Source organism: Pelmatolapia mariae, linkage group LG10_11 (genome assembly GCF_036321145.2).
Source record: "Pelmatolapia mariae isolate MD_Pm_ZW linkage group LG10_11, Pm_UMD_F_2, whole genome shotgun sequence".
Classification (NCBI taxonomy): Eukaryota; Metazoa; Chordata; class Actinopteri; order Cichliformes; family Cichlidae; genus Pelmatolapia; species Pelmatolapia mariae.
The window spans coordinates 53,426,395-53,442,129 of record NC_086236.1 but is presented as its reverse complement, the minus strand read 5'-3'; the positions used below and the strand labels follow the sequence as shown (position 1 = coordinate 53,442,129).

The following is a 15,735-nucleotide window of genomic DNA, read 5'->3' as shown; positions in this document are numbered from 1 at the left end:
CAGAAGCTAAGCTCGTTGCAACATGGCAAATTGAGCTTCCCCCACCCTCATTCAGATTTGGCTTTTGCAACTATTTTGGTCTTCATTTGAAGTATGATCCTGAAGGTAAGCGCGTCATGGACAAAAGTAAAACAGTATGTCGGATGTGCCACGCAATGCTCAATTACATGGGTGGGAACTACTGCGTTAGCGCAGTTTGCTCGTTAACGTGTTGACGCCGTCCAGCCCCACGCACGGGGCGATCGGCGGTAGCTCGTTAATGGAGATTTGCCGTGTTGTGGCGTTAACGTCATTTCAGATTAACGCTGACAACACTAGTGGGAACACAACGAATATGACTGCACATTTACTCCGACATCATCCTAGTGCAAAGACAAGTGGAAGCAGACAAAAACAACAAGCACGCATGCTACAAACTTTACCCGAGTCATTTAGACAGCCGTTAGCACATGATTCTCCTTATGGGGACCTGATATGTTTAATATGCTGCTGGGAATATACCCCAGAAGAAGCGTGTAGTATAGCTTTTATTTTGGAAAGAGCCATTTCTCTGTAATAAACTCTCTTTTCCAAAGATGAGGGATTTCTCGATCAGATATTTATTTTTTTATTACTTTGTCATTTCAGCAACATTAAATTTAAAAACTGTACTTTTGAGTTAAAATATATATTTATAATTTTAATAAATGACAAATTAAAAAAGCATGAACATTTTTTTGTATTGAAAAAATATTGAACCGTGACACCAAAGTATCGAACCGAACCGTGAATTTTGTGTATCGTTGCACCCCTAGTATTCATATTTAGAAATAAGCTTTGACGTGAAAGAATTCTGAGTAGCAACAAACTAAATCAGTCTGACAAAAAGCTCATCTGTCAGCATTTCACTAAAGAGACTGACAAGTAAAAATTCATACTGTTATAGATGACAATCTTGAAGCAAACGGTTTATCAGTACTAAGTTAGTCTGAGCCAAAAAACAGACTCATCTTCTTGGATCAAAATTCATCATTTGTGAAAGTCCCTACAAAATTAGAACTTCAGAAATTGTACATCATTTAGAGTGGCTGATTTTTGATATAAAATCCATCTGGATGTAAATCCATTTGTTAGAACAGCTTGATAATTTTTTCATGACTACTTTTCTAACAATAAAAAGGCCACAACACTATCCATTGAAAGTGTACTTTGTATACAACAGCTACACATTTGAATACAATATTTTATGTCATCTATTTTGTACACTAAGAATCTTTAAATCTGAGCCTCTGTTTTAAAAGCTTTTAGGGTTATTTAAAAAAACAAAAAAAACAAATTCTAATCAGTTGTGAATTAAACAAATATCGGTAGATTTCCTTAGTTTCTTGTCCAAATGATGCGTTTATGCTGCCCCCTCTCAAACACTAACTGTTGTAGACGAGAAAAAAAGCACTCAGTCATGACTGTGTACAAATGAAGCAAAAGCAGGGCTGAACTGGCAATTTGACACTACGGGCATTTTCAGTGGGGTGGTGCACATTTGGGCTGATGGGCCAGCTTGAAGGGATGCTATGACAGCACCCCATTTGTTCAATGAAATCTCTTAATGTGACCTGCTTTCCCTACCTACGCCCTCTCTCTCTCTCTCTCTCTCTCTCTATATATATATATATATATATATGCACCATCTTGACCAATCAAAAATTATATGGCAACATAAAATTTGGTTCTTTAGGAAGATGGCTTTAGGAGTGACGGCGAGACAGAGACAAAGAAAGACAGCAGAAAAAAAAGAAAGAGCGAGTTTTGAGATGAGAGACATTTGTGACATTTAGCATGTTTAGAGTGTGTAGTTAATGTGTTGTCTTGTGTAGTTAGTGCGTAGTGTTGTGGATAGTTTTGTGTTGTGTGTCAGGACAGTGAGGTGACTGCTGTCTCCAGGTAGAAAACAGGATGAGTTATACACCTGCTGCTGTCAGGCCTGCAGGTATCAGGCTGTGAAGTTGTCCTTTATAGTGGACAGAAATTATTTTATTGGAGTGGCACAAATAATTTGTGTGGCATCTTATTAAATACAGAACACCTGATTGTTCTGTAAATAGTTTGATATGGTTATAAAAAAAGGTAAAAGGTAAATGGCTGCAAATAACATATGGTTATGATTTTTAAATTGACAATTTATATTTACATTTAATGTTATGAAATATGATTCAATAAAGATGTTTGTGGTCGTATTTACAGTAAAAAATATAACTTTTTCTTATTGGATTTTATGTTTTTTGTCTGATTTTAGATCAACAGTTAGTCAAAATGAAAACATAACTGTAAATTTAGACACGTGAGGTTGTGCTGAAAACAATGATACCAAACAAGGTAAAGTGAATCGTTTTTAAAGGTGAAATATAGAGGGAAAATCAAAAGTAGGTAAAAATGGCCAATTATACCCTGGACCGCAGAGGGTTAAACATTTTTTTAAAAGTAACGAAATAGTTACTTTTAAAGTAATAATTACATTTAGAATCTTGTAACTCAGTTACTAACTCAGTTACTTTTTTGAAGAAGGAACCAGTAACTATAATTAATTACTTTTTCAAAGTAACCTGCCCAACACTGTTGATTAATACTGCTTAAAAATGTAACAATGAGAATCAGTAACAAACCTTTGATAGCTTTATGGCCTACTGTTACTAGTCCAACAAAGGGTTAATTCATCTTGGCACTGCTAAAATATGCGCATGGGACCCATCTCTGTGTGCAGCTGCCATGCAGAGGCAAGCAGGTGTTTGGATGGCTGCAAAGAAAGGGTCTGTGGCCTTTTCTGGGGCTATAAGCAAAAAACATAAGGCCCCTCAAATTGTCGCAATTTAAAAACATAAGAGGTATAAGGTGTACATAGGTGTAGGATAAAGACAAAAGGTCCCACAAACGTCTGTAAGGAAAAAGCATGCAGCTATGTAAGCAGCTGTAAGGTAAAAGCATCCAATTATGTAAGTGGCTGTAAGGTAAAAGCATCCAATTATGTAACCGGCTGTAAGGTAAGAGCAGACGGCTCTGTGAGTGACTTTAAGGCAGTAGTGTACAGCCTTTCAATATCTCTATAAGCAAATAAAACTGGCCTCTGCAGGGCAGACACCTGAAGTTCTGGTCCTCGCCTCAAACACCAGAAAGCAAAGAAGTAAACCCTTACTCAGCATGGATAGTAGTTTATGTCTAGCATGCGCACCCAACAAAAGTGTTGAATGGATTAACTGATTAACTGCCTTTCTGTAGACTTTCAGACTCACTTTGGCCATAAAGCTCACAAAGGGACCCAATGCAATGATGGATGAGAGATTGGTTTGGAAGACGTTATGGTGTAGGGTCGTGTATATCATAAGTCGAAGATGAAAAGAAAAAAACAGGAAGGAGGAGGGGTCGCTGATCCTATATAAGAGGATGGTGGATATGCCCCACTACTGCTTCTTTCCTGTCTGTCTTTTGTGTGTGTTTCTGTCTGTGCTTTAAGGCTCTTCACCCCAGGGTTGCTTTGCTTTTTGTTCGTTTTGCTTGCTTTCTATGTTATTTCTGCTCTGGGAAGGGAAGGGCAGCCATCTGCCACCACTGACTGGGGGTAAAGGGAGGAAGACAGGACAAAAAAAAATATGCTATACAAGAGATCCAGATATTAATAAATAATTATTAAATGCAGAATGGTGTGTAAGCGCATAGTGAGTGAAAAAGGTAAGTAAAGAAACTCTCAGTACAGTAATGCAACTAAAGGAGGGTTTAGTGTCAACTGATCCAGATTTAGAGTAGGTATTCAATAAGCATAGCACCACCTCCCTCCCCACCCCACCACTGCTAAAAGAGACAGGATGGCAATAAAATGTCAAACATGGCATTACTATTAAAATTAACAACAGTTATCCAATTATTCCATTAATTTTTTATGTTTTCTGTTAATGTTTAAAGAAAATCTTCAGTTACATTTTGAAAAGTGATCATGTTACTAGAAGTTGTTCACATTATTTGTTTTTATGGGACCTTTGTCCTATATGTGGGTGGAATCTCATACCATCCAACCAGAAACAGTGTTGAAAAAAGTAAATGTTTGAGGTGAAGGTGAAAAAACATTTAATATGTGGCACAAACACATACGTTGTTCCCATTCATTTAGTTTAATCTCCAGCAGTTGGCAAAATAACACCATTTGACTATTTTTTTTTTAAACATAAAAACATTACTTTTCCACCGACAAGGTGATCCCCAGACTTTCGATGAAAATCCATCCATCTTAGGCTACGTCCACACGTATTTTTCAAAACGCAGCTTTTTCTATGTGATTCAAATGGTTGTTTAAAATACCTGCATGCATGTGGTGTTTGAATTAATATCTGCGGAGCACCAATGATACAGCTGATGACAATCCACTCGGGTACACGCAACCTCTGTGTGTTGTTATTTATTGCACATAGAGCCATTTAACTGGTCCTTACTTAACAAAATAAAAGTCTCTTAATCAAAATATTTAAGAGATACCCCGAAGGCAGAGACAGACGGTGCTGTAACACAACAAGGTAAACAAAGTCTTTCCTTTTTCTTCTTATATATTATATTATATTATATTATATATCTTTTAAACGTGTTATACAAATAAACCTAACATGATTTGACTTTGAGGTTAATTCCTGTTCCTGCATGTTCCTGAACACAAACATTAAACTTCTCAGATAGATTATTGCTATTACATGAGCAATCATGTCAGGTAGATAATGGACCTACAAGTGTGGAAAAACTGGTGCAAGGAGTTTGAATTGTTCCTGTGAAGAGACAAACGTATGCTAAATACACTTATCAACTCTGCAGCAACGTTCAAGTTCTTCAAAGACATCACAGAGACATATTAATTTTTCTTACCATGACCATGTTCTTTGGCATGTGTTTCGAATGATGTCATCCCAAACAGCTGTAAATATTGCCATGGTGGTTTTTGTTATTAATGTACACTGATCCAACCAGTAAAGGTCAAGTATTTTGTGTATAGGGGACAATAGTATAAAGACTCCAACTGTAGCACATTTGTAGTACAGTTCTTTGGTGCATATATAAACTTTATTTTGTAAGGTTTCACGCAAAAAAGACACAGAAGAAAGAAAAATGACAGCAATGTAATAATCACAGGCTCAGAGAGAGAAGTTCTGGTAAAATCTAATTATTTAAATTTCAGCTTTGTTTGAACTTATTCATATATTATTAAAAAATATTTATTGATGTGTTATATGTGTCATGCAGTCATATGCATGAATTTATATACCTGGTAAATATAAAGTTCGCTTTTTTTTACTTTAGTTGTTTGTATTGTGGAATTTCTGTTTAAATTACTCCGAGTCTTCAGCTACTGTCTTACAGACAATGTAAAAAAGATAAATATTGCAGATATTACATTTAATGCAGGCGAGACTGTCAAATTTATTTAGATTCATGGGAAGCATATCAATTTGATCCTAAATCAGCTTTTTCAGATAAACATCTATTAATAAAAATGAATGTAATAAGCCTTGGGGTTGTTGCATTTGTGTTTAAAGCAACAAAACCTGAAACTTTTTAATGTGTTTGCTGATATGCGTGTGTGTGTGTGTGTGTGTGTGTGTGTGTGTGTGTGCGTGTGTCATTGGGAAAAGAGAGTTGTCATAGAACTTTATACAAGCCTCTAAAAAATTAAATACACCCTTGCCTTTTCTTTTCCTATGAAAGTAAGTAAGAGCATATTGTTGCTAATCATCAGTACACGTGCTGTGCAACTGTATTGTTTGTCTGGGCTGTTCAAGTAATTGCTAAGACAATGCCAGGAGTGGACATCCTAGCAAATACATCCTGAGGTCAGATCATGAAATGCTCAGAGCAATCGCAAAATTCAGAATAGCTTCATTTCACACTATACAGGCCTCGGGATATTAAATGTGATGTCTTGTTTAGAAAAATTAACAGGAAACACAAAAGAACAACAGAGCACAGTTTAGATTTGCTAAGTTGCTGAACAAACCACAAGACCTCTGGGTTTTTTGATGAGGCCAGGGTGGAGATGTTTGGCCATAATGTACTGCACCATGTTTGACAAAATACAGCCCACAACATATCAGCACAAACACATCATGCCAACTGTCAAGCACGGTGGTGAACAGGTGACGATTTAGGCTAGTTTTGCTGTCACAGGACATGGGCACCTTGCACCTTGCAATTACGTTAGATATAAGTAAAAACCAAATAAAAGAAGAGTGAAATCATTAATTAAATAACTACTTCAATTAAAAGAGAAACTAAGTCTCACTGAGCTTAAAAGCCAAGGAATAAAAGTGGGTTTTAAGACGCGATTTAAAAGTGGACAGTGAAGGGGCCTCTCTAACGTGCATGGGCAAATTATTCCATAATTTTGGAGCCACAATAGAGAAGGCCCTGTCCCCTCTGAGCTTCCTCCTGGATCTCGGTACCTCCAGGAGCAGCTGGTCAGCTGACCTGAGAGACCAACAGGGTGTGTGGAGATGAAGAAGCTCAGAGAGGTAAAGCGGGGCAAGACTGTGAAGGCATTTAAAAACAAACATAAGAATTTTAAAATTAACTCTAAAAGACACAGGCAGCCAGTGCAGAGAGGCTAGCACGGGGGTTATATGCTCTCTTTTTCGAGTTCCTGTTAGGAGTCGTGCAGCTGCATTTTGAACCAGCTGCAGACGTGAGAGCAACGACTGACTGACCCCCACATAAAGTGAGTTACAGTAGTCCAGGCGGGAAGAAATAAAAGCATGGATCACTGTTTCAAGGTGCTGCCTCGAAAAAAAAGATTTTACTCTTGCCAGTCGCCTTAAATGATAAAAACTGGACTTCACCACTGCTCTGATTTGGTTGTCCAATTTAAAATCACTGTCCAACTTAAAACCAAGGTCAGTAACAACAGGTTTAAAATAGACTTCCAGGGATCCTAAAACAACAGAGGAGGGCTCACAGGGACCACTGGGTCCAAACACCAACACTTCTGTTTTCTTTTCATTAAAATTTAAAAAGTTTAGAGCCAACCAAGCTTTAATGTCATCTAGACATGTCAAGAGAGGTTTTATGGAGATGCCATCCTTGTGCTTTAGTGGCAAATAAATTTGGCAGTCATCGGCATAACAATGAAATGAGATCCCATGCCTTCTGAGGATAGAACCCAGAGGCAATAGAGACAGTAAAAAGAGCAGTGGCCCTAAAATTGAGCCCTGTGGGACGCCGCATGACAGAGGAGCAGAAGACGATTCGTAACCGAGAAGGCTGACAGAGAAAGTTCTATTTGACAAATAAGACCTAAACCAATTAAGTGCAGTGCCACCAATACCCACTACATCATGTAATCGAGAAATTAGAATATTGTGGTCTACGGTATCAAAGGCAGCAGTTAGGTCAAGCAAGACAAGAACAACATGGTTACCAGAATCGCATGCCAGAAGGATGTCATTAAAAACCCTTAATAATGCAGATTCTGTGCTGTGAAGGGTTTTAAAACCTGATTGAAAAACCTCAAAGATGCCATTATCATCTAGGAAATCTTTCAGTTGACTAAAAACAATTTTCTCTAAAACCTTGGAGACTAAAGGCAGCTTGGAAATAGGCCTATAGTTCGCTAAAACTGTGTGATCAAGGCCAGGTTTCTTAAGCAGTGGCTGCACTACTGCATGTTTGAAATTTGCAGGAACCATACCAGAAGACAGATTAATTATGTCTTAATAATGTCAAGGACATACTGTCGTATACTAGGAAAAATTTCTTTAAAGAATTGTGGAGGGACAGGATCCCGAGGGGAACTTGTGGGCTTAATATGGCGAACCACATCCTCTAAAGTGGAGAGCGTCACAAGCTCAAACTGAGTAAAAACAGCAGCGCAAGGGACAGAGACAGAGGGGTCAGAGTCAGGAGCTGTGATAAGAGCCCTGGTGGTGACAACCTTTTCAATAAAAAAGTTCAGAAAATCATTGCAAATCTCAGGAGAAACTTCCAAACAGACATTCAGTGGCGTATTAAGAACAGTGTCAATGGTCCTAAATAACACACGTGGGTTATGACAGTTGGAAGAAATAATATTTGCAAAATATTCCCTTTTTGCCTCTTTAACAGTGTTCTGGTAGCGATGCCAGCAGTCTTTTAGAATTTGAAATGATACATGCAGTTTATCCTTTTTCCATCTCCGTTCTGCTCGGCGACATTCCCTCTTAACAGCACGAGTGCTCTCATTAAACAAAGGCTCAGGTTTAGCCTTAGGCTGCCTGGTTTTTAAAGGAGCCACAGAGTCCATGATTTTTTGACAGCAAGAATAAAACCAGGAATTTAGCTCTTCTGTATCAGAGGAAACAAAGTCAGAAGGGCCGCCGAGCTGATTAAAAGCAGCAGAAAACTGCGCGGCAGTGGAGGGGTTAATAACCCGACAGCACCGAGTAGCAGCGCCAGATTTAACTGCAGTATATGTCAAACCAACGTTGAATAACACAGGCATATGATCTGAGAGTCCACAGTCACAAATCTCCAAGTTAGTAACAGGCAGACCATATGACAGAACAAGGTCCAGTGTGTGTCCGTGCTCATGTGTAGGGCCAGGTACGGACTATACCAGGCTAAAAGAGTCAATGAGGCTTAAAAAGTCCTTTACCAGTGGCTTCCCAGATAGCAAGACGACATTGAATCTATGTTGATTTTTCATCCGAACCGTCGTATATGGTCGGGGTTGAAATGCCAATATTGTAACAACATTGAAATACTGTGGTAAACCGACGTCTTACTATAGAGACGTTGTAACGATGTTGATTCACCGTTGTTTTTTTGTCATTGATATTTGATCTATTTATAGTCGACCAGGTGACAACAACAACGTCGAGAAAACGTCTATTTATAGTTGACAATCATTCGGCTCTGGTCACCATCAAAAACCATCGATTTGTAGTTGAGCATTAAATTGCATTGCAACTGATCGGGTATAAAGTACCAGAGAAAGTAGATTTATTGTTCATTTGTTATCAATGACTTGGTCTAGTTCACCAGCTTTAAAAAATCGTGTCTACGTGCAATTTATGTATAGTTGACCGGGAAATTAAAGCAGCGATCACTTGGACTATTCCACAGCACCCCTCTCACATTGGTACATCCCCCCAGGTATTGTCTTCTACAGTAGAGCGGGACATTTGATTTACTCTCAGCGGAATTGACCGGAGAAGGCATCAGTTCATGCACTGCACTGGCCTGCACCACGATTAGTATAAGGTACGAATGAATGATTTTTTTTCCCTACTCGTTATTTCCATGTTTGCATTTGAATAACAGTAAAAAACTCGTTAATGTTGTACATTAACAAGTTTTTTACAGTTATTTACGTTGCTCCCACAAAATGTGGGAGCCCGAAATTGTGTCTATACTTCTTACAATCCGGCAACAAATAAATTGCACTGCGAACAAAGTATATCAACAAAGAAAACATTTTCGTTTCATAATTTCTTCGTTATATTCCCTTACAAAGCTAGCTTTAACGCTTCGAGGTTTCCTTTGTTCTTGCCGTCGCCTCGGCGCTTGACCCAGACTTTCGCTCTGTAGTTGCTTAGTACTACAAAAAATTCTAAATCTGTGATATATGATTGATAAACGTAAAGTTAACTGTATAAACGTGTTCAATGACTTTGTTACTTTTGATGATTGGAGAGCACTCGCTTCAATTCTCACACGAAAACTTTAGACTCAGTTTGAAAGCTCACGCAGCATGCCCACGTGACTGTACGTTGCACGCTCACCTAACTTTAAGTTGCACGCGTACATGACTTTCCGTTTGTGCCTTGAATAATGAATAAGGCTACGTCCACACGTACCAGGGTATTTTTGAAACCGCTGATTTTTCTATGCGTTTGCACCTTTTGTCCACAGGTAATGTATGTCTGGCCGTACATTGTGTTTGTATTTCCAGGCACATTTCACGAAGCAGAACGCAGTCTTCAGAGATATCCACGTGAACGCTGTGATACGTCTGACCTTCAGTCCGAAGAAGAAACCCAGACCAGTCTTAAAAGAAAGCACAAGTAAAACCTTTTTATTCACAAACATATCTTTGATTGTTAAGAATTCATGATCTTGTCTTTTATACATATCTGTGGTGCTTGCATACTGCAATATCGCCACATAATATAGTCCAAAAAGTGGAAGTTTGTAAACTTTTTAAAAATGCAAAGCCGTGTACACTTGTGCACTTCAAAAATTCATTGTATACTGTACCTTCTTGCACGTCTCTGTTTCCTGTGTGTGTTGTTAGAAATCAAACTAACTTTAGGAAACAATATGCCAAAAGCATATTTACAATTACTTAAGACCGTTTTTAATTTATTTTCTTTAGACCAAATCCCCTGTACACATATACGGACTCAGAGGATGAGCAGCCTACAAAAAAACGGTTTCCCCAGGCCCCTCGAGTGAAAATACCAGGTAATAAAATACTGTCTAGTGTCTGTGTACATATCTGTGTCTGACAGATATGTACACAAGGAAACTTTTTTGACAAGTTGTCTGTATTCTTAAATACTTAAAAAATTATCTTTTTCTAAACAGCCCTCATCACTCCGCAGTCTGCCCCCCAGCCCACTGATAGCAACCATCATAATGCCCCACCCAGCTTCCGGCACCTTTCGCCACTCCGGCACAAACCGACACAGCTTTGCGATCTCCCCAGCATGCAGGGTCTGATGTCTTCCCTATAGATGGTATGCTTTTAAAAAAGCTTTAAAGCTGCATCACAATGTCATTGTACTCTTATCTTCAAAACACCAGTTTATACTCCTGAATGTCATCTTGTTGTGATTTTTTTTCTGTAGATTCCAGAGACTCTGTGAGGCCACTATTGCAAGGCAAGTTTGAAAATCTTGGAATTTCACAGTTTACATGGTATAACAAATATATGTGACAGGCAAAAACTAGTAAACACTTTTAGCAGTTACAAGAACTAACAAATGAATATCCAACAAAAGGGAATAGAAATACATTGTACTGCCAATACTTTGGTTTATTCTTTGTATGACTTGAAAATCAGGCTTTAGGGAAAACCAAATGACATGTTTCTATCATCAATTACATGAAGTAAACACACAAGCACTTGCATACACATTTAAGACATGAGACACGCTAATTCCATCTCTTAAAATGTGTCTATAGGTGAGACGCTTTGCGTTGATTGGTGCTGCTGGACCACACTGGAGGTGCGAGTCCGCCGTGTAATGGTTTATGCCATTACAAAGGAGCTGGCCTCTGTACTTAACTGGGCAGGGGAAAAAAACCAAGGACCAGACAAAGCAAAAAAGGGCATTTAAAGAGACAGCGCTGTGCAGATGCATATTTGGTAAGTTTTAACATTTATTGTAGTTTTATGAGCCTAAAGTGAACAATAAAGGGATCAATTGATGTGCTGGGTGCATTTCACATTTGCTATGTCTGTTTTTTGCTATATTACTTTGTCTTTCTTAATAACAAGACTTTCATGTCCGGTTAATCTGGAGATGGAGTCTTTGGTCTTCGGCTTGTTTTGTCCTCGGGTTGTACACTTTGTACAGCCCGAGGACCCAATGTTTTCTTTTTTTTTTTTTAAAGGATACACGGCACACCATGCTAAGACATATCACATTTTCAGCTTATAGCTCTTTGGGAATCAAATGCGGCAGTTTGCTGATTTCCGCCTGGTGACTTTCATGTTTATTAGCCTAGGAGTTTACATACTTTCTCCCTGCTGAAGACAATTAACAAGAGCTTATTCATGTGCTCTAATTCCCTTTTTTTGTCTTTGTTTTTTTGTGTGTGTGTCTGTTTTTGTCCTAGATGGCCTGGCACAGCAGGTAGGGGCGAACTCTATGTCTGAGTTGGTCTTTGCTCAAGCAGTCCAGAAATGGCTCAGATATGCTCCAGATCGTACGGGTGGCACGCAGGACGCACATCATCCATCCCCATCCCGGAGTAAATAATAAAAAGTGACGTGAAACATAGAAATGTAAATAGGAAACTTTGTCTTTTAATAAAGTATTTTGCAAATGATACATGTCTATTGACCTTTTTTGTTTTTTTGTTTTTTTTCAATAAAAAGCAACTGTGCGAAAGAGGTGGAAAATCAACACCATAGCTCAACAGTGTTTCAATATCAGAATCTGACATTGTTTCAATGTCAACAGTGTTAGAAAATATAACATCGAATCAATGTCAGGTTTCAACATTGATTCAACATCAAAACCTGACGTTGTTTCAACATTAAAAATGGGTGCAAGAGTGACGTTGGGTCAACGTCAGATCTCAACGTTGGTTCAATGACATCGCCTGATATTGACTCAACATTGTTTCAATGTTTCCTTGCTATCTGGGTTATCAGGACAACATACATGTATATTAAAATCTCCAACAATAAGAACACTATCATAGTTGGGCATAATCCCAGCTAAAAAATCAGAAAAGTCGTTTATGAAGTTCTTATTGTATTTCGGGGGGCGATAGATGACAGCGTAGAAAACCGGGTTTGTACGACTCACCTCAAACGAGGTAAGTTCAAAGCTGGAGAACGAAGGCTGTAGAAAACACTGCTTACATTTAAAATCCTTTTTGTAAACAGTCACTGTGCCTCCACCTCTGCCTGACGTCCGTGGCGAGTTAAAATAGCAACAATCCACAGGTAAAAGTTCAGATAGAGCACTGGACTCACCAACACTCAGCCACGTCTCAGTCACACACATAAAATCCAGATCACGGGAACTGAAGAAGTCCCGAAGAATAAAAGTTTTGTTTAAAAGTGATCTGGCGTTCACCAGGCCAATCCTAGCGGGAGCTGGAGTCGGCGCTCGGGGTTCAGGAGGTCCAGAAACCCGCCGCAGCGATCTCAGGTTCCGATAATGTTGACAGCGGAGGTTTAGCCTGGGAGGGCATGGGCAGCGAGGCCGAGGAGCATCATCATCAAAGCCAACCACAGGCACCAAACAGGCATCAACAGGATCCAGAAAACGCCGAGACGCAAACAGCCTCGGAAAGAATCCATGCACTGGTCGGAAAACAGCAGAATAATTCTTTAGGTAAACCTTTAGCTTCACCAGGCGACCGCTTCGTTTACCCCGGCGACGATGATGCTTTCGCCGGGAAGGTAGCGTGGGAACCCGGTACAGGTAACCCGGGGTTTCCGATGCAAATGGGGGCAGGGGTTGCTGCCCACCAGCTCCAAAGGACACAATATTTTGGACCACAGGTTTGAGGTCCAATAGTGTCTGGCGATCATACCTCAGCAGAGACTTTGTTTCGTGGATGACACAAATTAGAAATAACATAAACAGGAACAAACTTGGCAGTGACAGACGAGCAGCCACACACACCGGCGCCATCTTAGCAAAAGATGAAACTTAATGGGATTGTGGACTTTTTTGGAGGAAAAAAAAAATACTATAAATTGCTTTGTACTGTAAATACTCCATGTACACAAAGTGAAAAAAGATATTTAATGTTTTGCTCATGAAACATCCTATTTTCTCTGGGCTCTGGGGGAAACCCTGTGAAGATAAGGAAAAACTGGGTAGTGGTGTCCAGCTAAGGGGAAAAGACCCAAAAAATCAAGAGCAGGAGGGAGGCACGTGGACTGCTGGTACTGTTGCAGACATCACCCAGGCAGCAGCTAATGTAATCTCCAAAGAAATTTGGGATCTGTATCGTTTGCCTTTTCGAACACTGATCCTTGGTGGCGCAGCCTTTTCCAAATGCCATTGCCCCAAGTGCATTCACTGAGGAAATGAAAACATTTTTAACAGACGAATCAGAGAGCACCTCAGAACACAGGAAGATCAAACATGTGCATACTTAGTGCCAAACTTCTGTTACCTTTTCCATAGAAGCAGTAGCGCTCATTTTCATTGCACTTTACAGTTTTGAAGCAATCTTGTTTGTCACATCTGAGACACTTTGTCCCATTTGGAGAAGACAAGCTTTCAATGTTCCCTGGTATACACTCATAACATACCAGTGTGCAGGCTGGCAAAACACAAAACATGAAACAGAAACATGAAAAGAACATGAAAAGATGTAAATGTGTTAAATCATTTATTTTCTTGTCTACATAGCATGGACAAGTTCTAAACCATTAACTTTGAAAAGAGTAATGGGGTTTACTGGCATTAAAAAGCATGTTTGTTTTAACATACTTTGAAAAATGACATTTAATTATCTGTGCACATGCTGCAGGTCAAAATAAAGATGATTAGCAGTAAAATAAAAATGTAAATACTATAGGCTGTTGAAAAACATTTATTGGGACATAGTAACATGCTGAAAAAGCATCTAAACAGGAAAATTTGCATGTGAGAATTACAATATTTCTTTTCTTAAACATGGAAAAGTTAAAGATGAGATAAATGAAACAAAGACTTGCCTTTTGGGAGAAGCACAGTCCCAAAGATCAGCATAAGGAGATGCATTTTGTTAGTAGTTTGTGAGTGAGATTCGAAATCTCTCTCTGCCTGCCTGGTCATCCACCTGTCCTTTTAATAATCTTTTATTAGTACTGTGATCTGCTTTGAAGTTGTCAGGTTGCCACTGGGGACACCTATGTGATATTTAACTCAAAATATTAGAAGTGTGTTACATAAACAAGAACTGTCTTTGTTTATTTATTCTTTCTGTCTTTGGTTACCTGTGACCATGACATATGCTTGACTAGTGCTCAAGGAAATGGCAAACAGTAAGCTGCCTGTTCTGAATCAGACACACACACTCAGAGAATGGACCTTTAAAACAGCACATTTATGTGACATCTGTAAATTATAGCCAAATAAAACAACCTCGGTCACATTCGTCCCAAACAGGCATTCCATTGGTTACCTAGAGTAAGCCCTGGCCAGTAGAGCATTTACAGTTTCAGGAAGAACCGAAGAGGTGCATTTTATTTACAGTACAAGCCGGTAAAAGCAGCTGCATCTAGCCAAACAAACAAAGTGAACCAATTCATTAAAAAAGCCACAAATGCAAAGCATGTAGTTATATTTTTTAGGTCTTTACTGAGTCACTGAGTCATCTTTGTTGGTCAATGGTTAAAGAAAAATAAGACATTTAAAAAGTTGAAATTTATTATGAAGTTACTCTAGAACTTTTTTCAAACTTGTAAAGAAATACAGTTTAAAATGGTTGCCAGGGTATAACTCAGTTTGATTCAGTGACCCGCAAGTTTTCATGGCAGATGTTGCGTCAATGGTTTGAAAGTGAATAATCGCGTTACAACCCTTCTTTATTTAGGCTCTGCCCACCAAACGGTCAAAACTCGGTTAACTTGAATGAGCAGGATTTTGCTTAGAGAGTAGCATTAAGCAGGATTTATGGTCCAGCAGAGTCTGCACATTCACTGTCCACTCCAGTCCGCATATGCCTGCAGAAACCACTGCGGTCAGATGGACGCAGCATACAGCTTGTGTGTGGGCCACTCTTGCTTGTGCTGTCGGTTTGTCAGCCAGCCGTGAAGAAAAGCAAATGCAATGAAAATGCACTGCAGCCTCTATCTGTGCTTTTCATGCTGTATTATTTCTATTATGGAAATTTTTGTTGGTGGTCTGCCATTCCCGGTAAACTCTGCTGGCAGCCTCTTCTCTATTCCTGTCCACTTGTCATTCAAGCAACATTCAACAGACGCTTCCATCAGCTACTTCTAGGACTGTGCAGTCAGGATCTTGGAAGGCAGACCACCGTCCCCCAGGTCCACATTTAAGGGAACCTTAAATTCTA

At 39.2% G+C, this 15,735-nt stretch overlaps 1 long non-coding RNA gene across 1 annotated transcript; it reads left to right on the top strand.

Annotated features, from left to right (window-relative positions):
- The first annotated feature begins 8,982 nt into the window (after positions 1-8,982).
- On the top strand, positions 8,983-11,422 carry LOC134637249 (uncharacterized). The gene is made up of 6 exons (XR_010095091.2): positions 8,983-9,237; positions 9,929-10,040; positions 10,352-10,440; positions 10,564-10,715; positions 10,827-10,859; positions 11,164-11,422. It is a non-coding gene; the product is annotated as an uncharacterized LOC134637249 (long non-coding RNA).
- Positions 11,423-15,735: the final 4,313 nt, after the last annotated feature.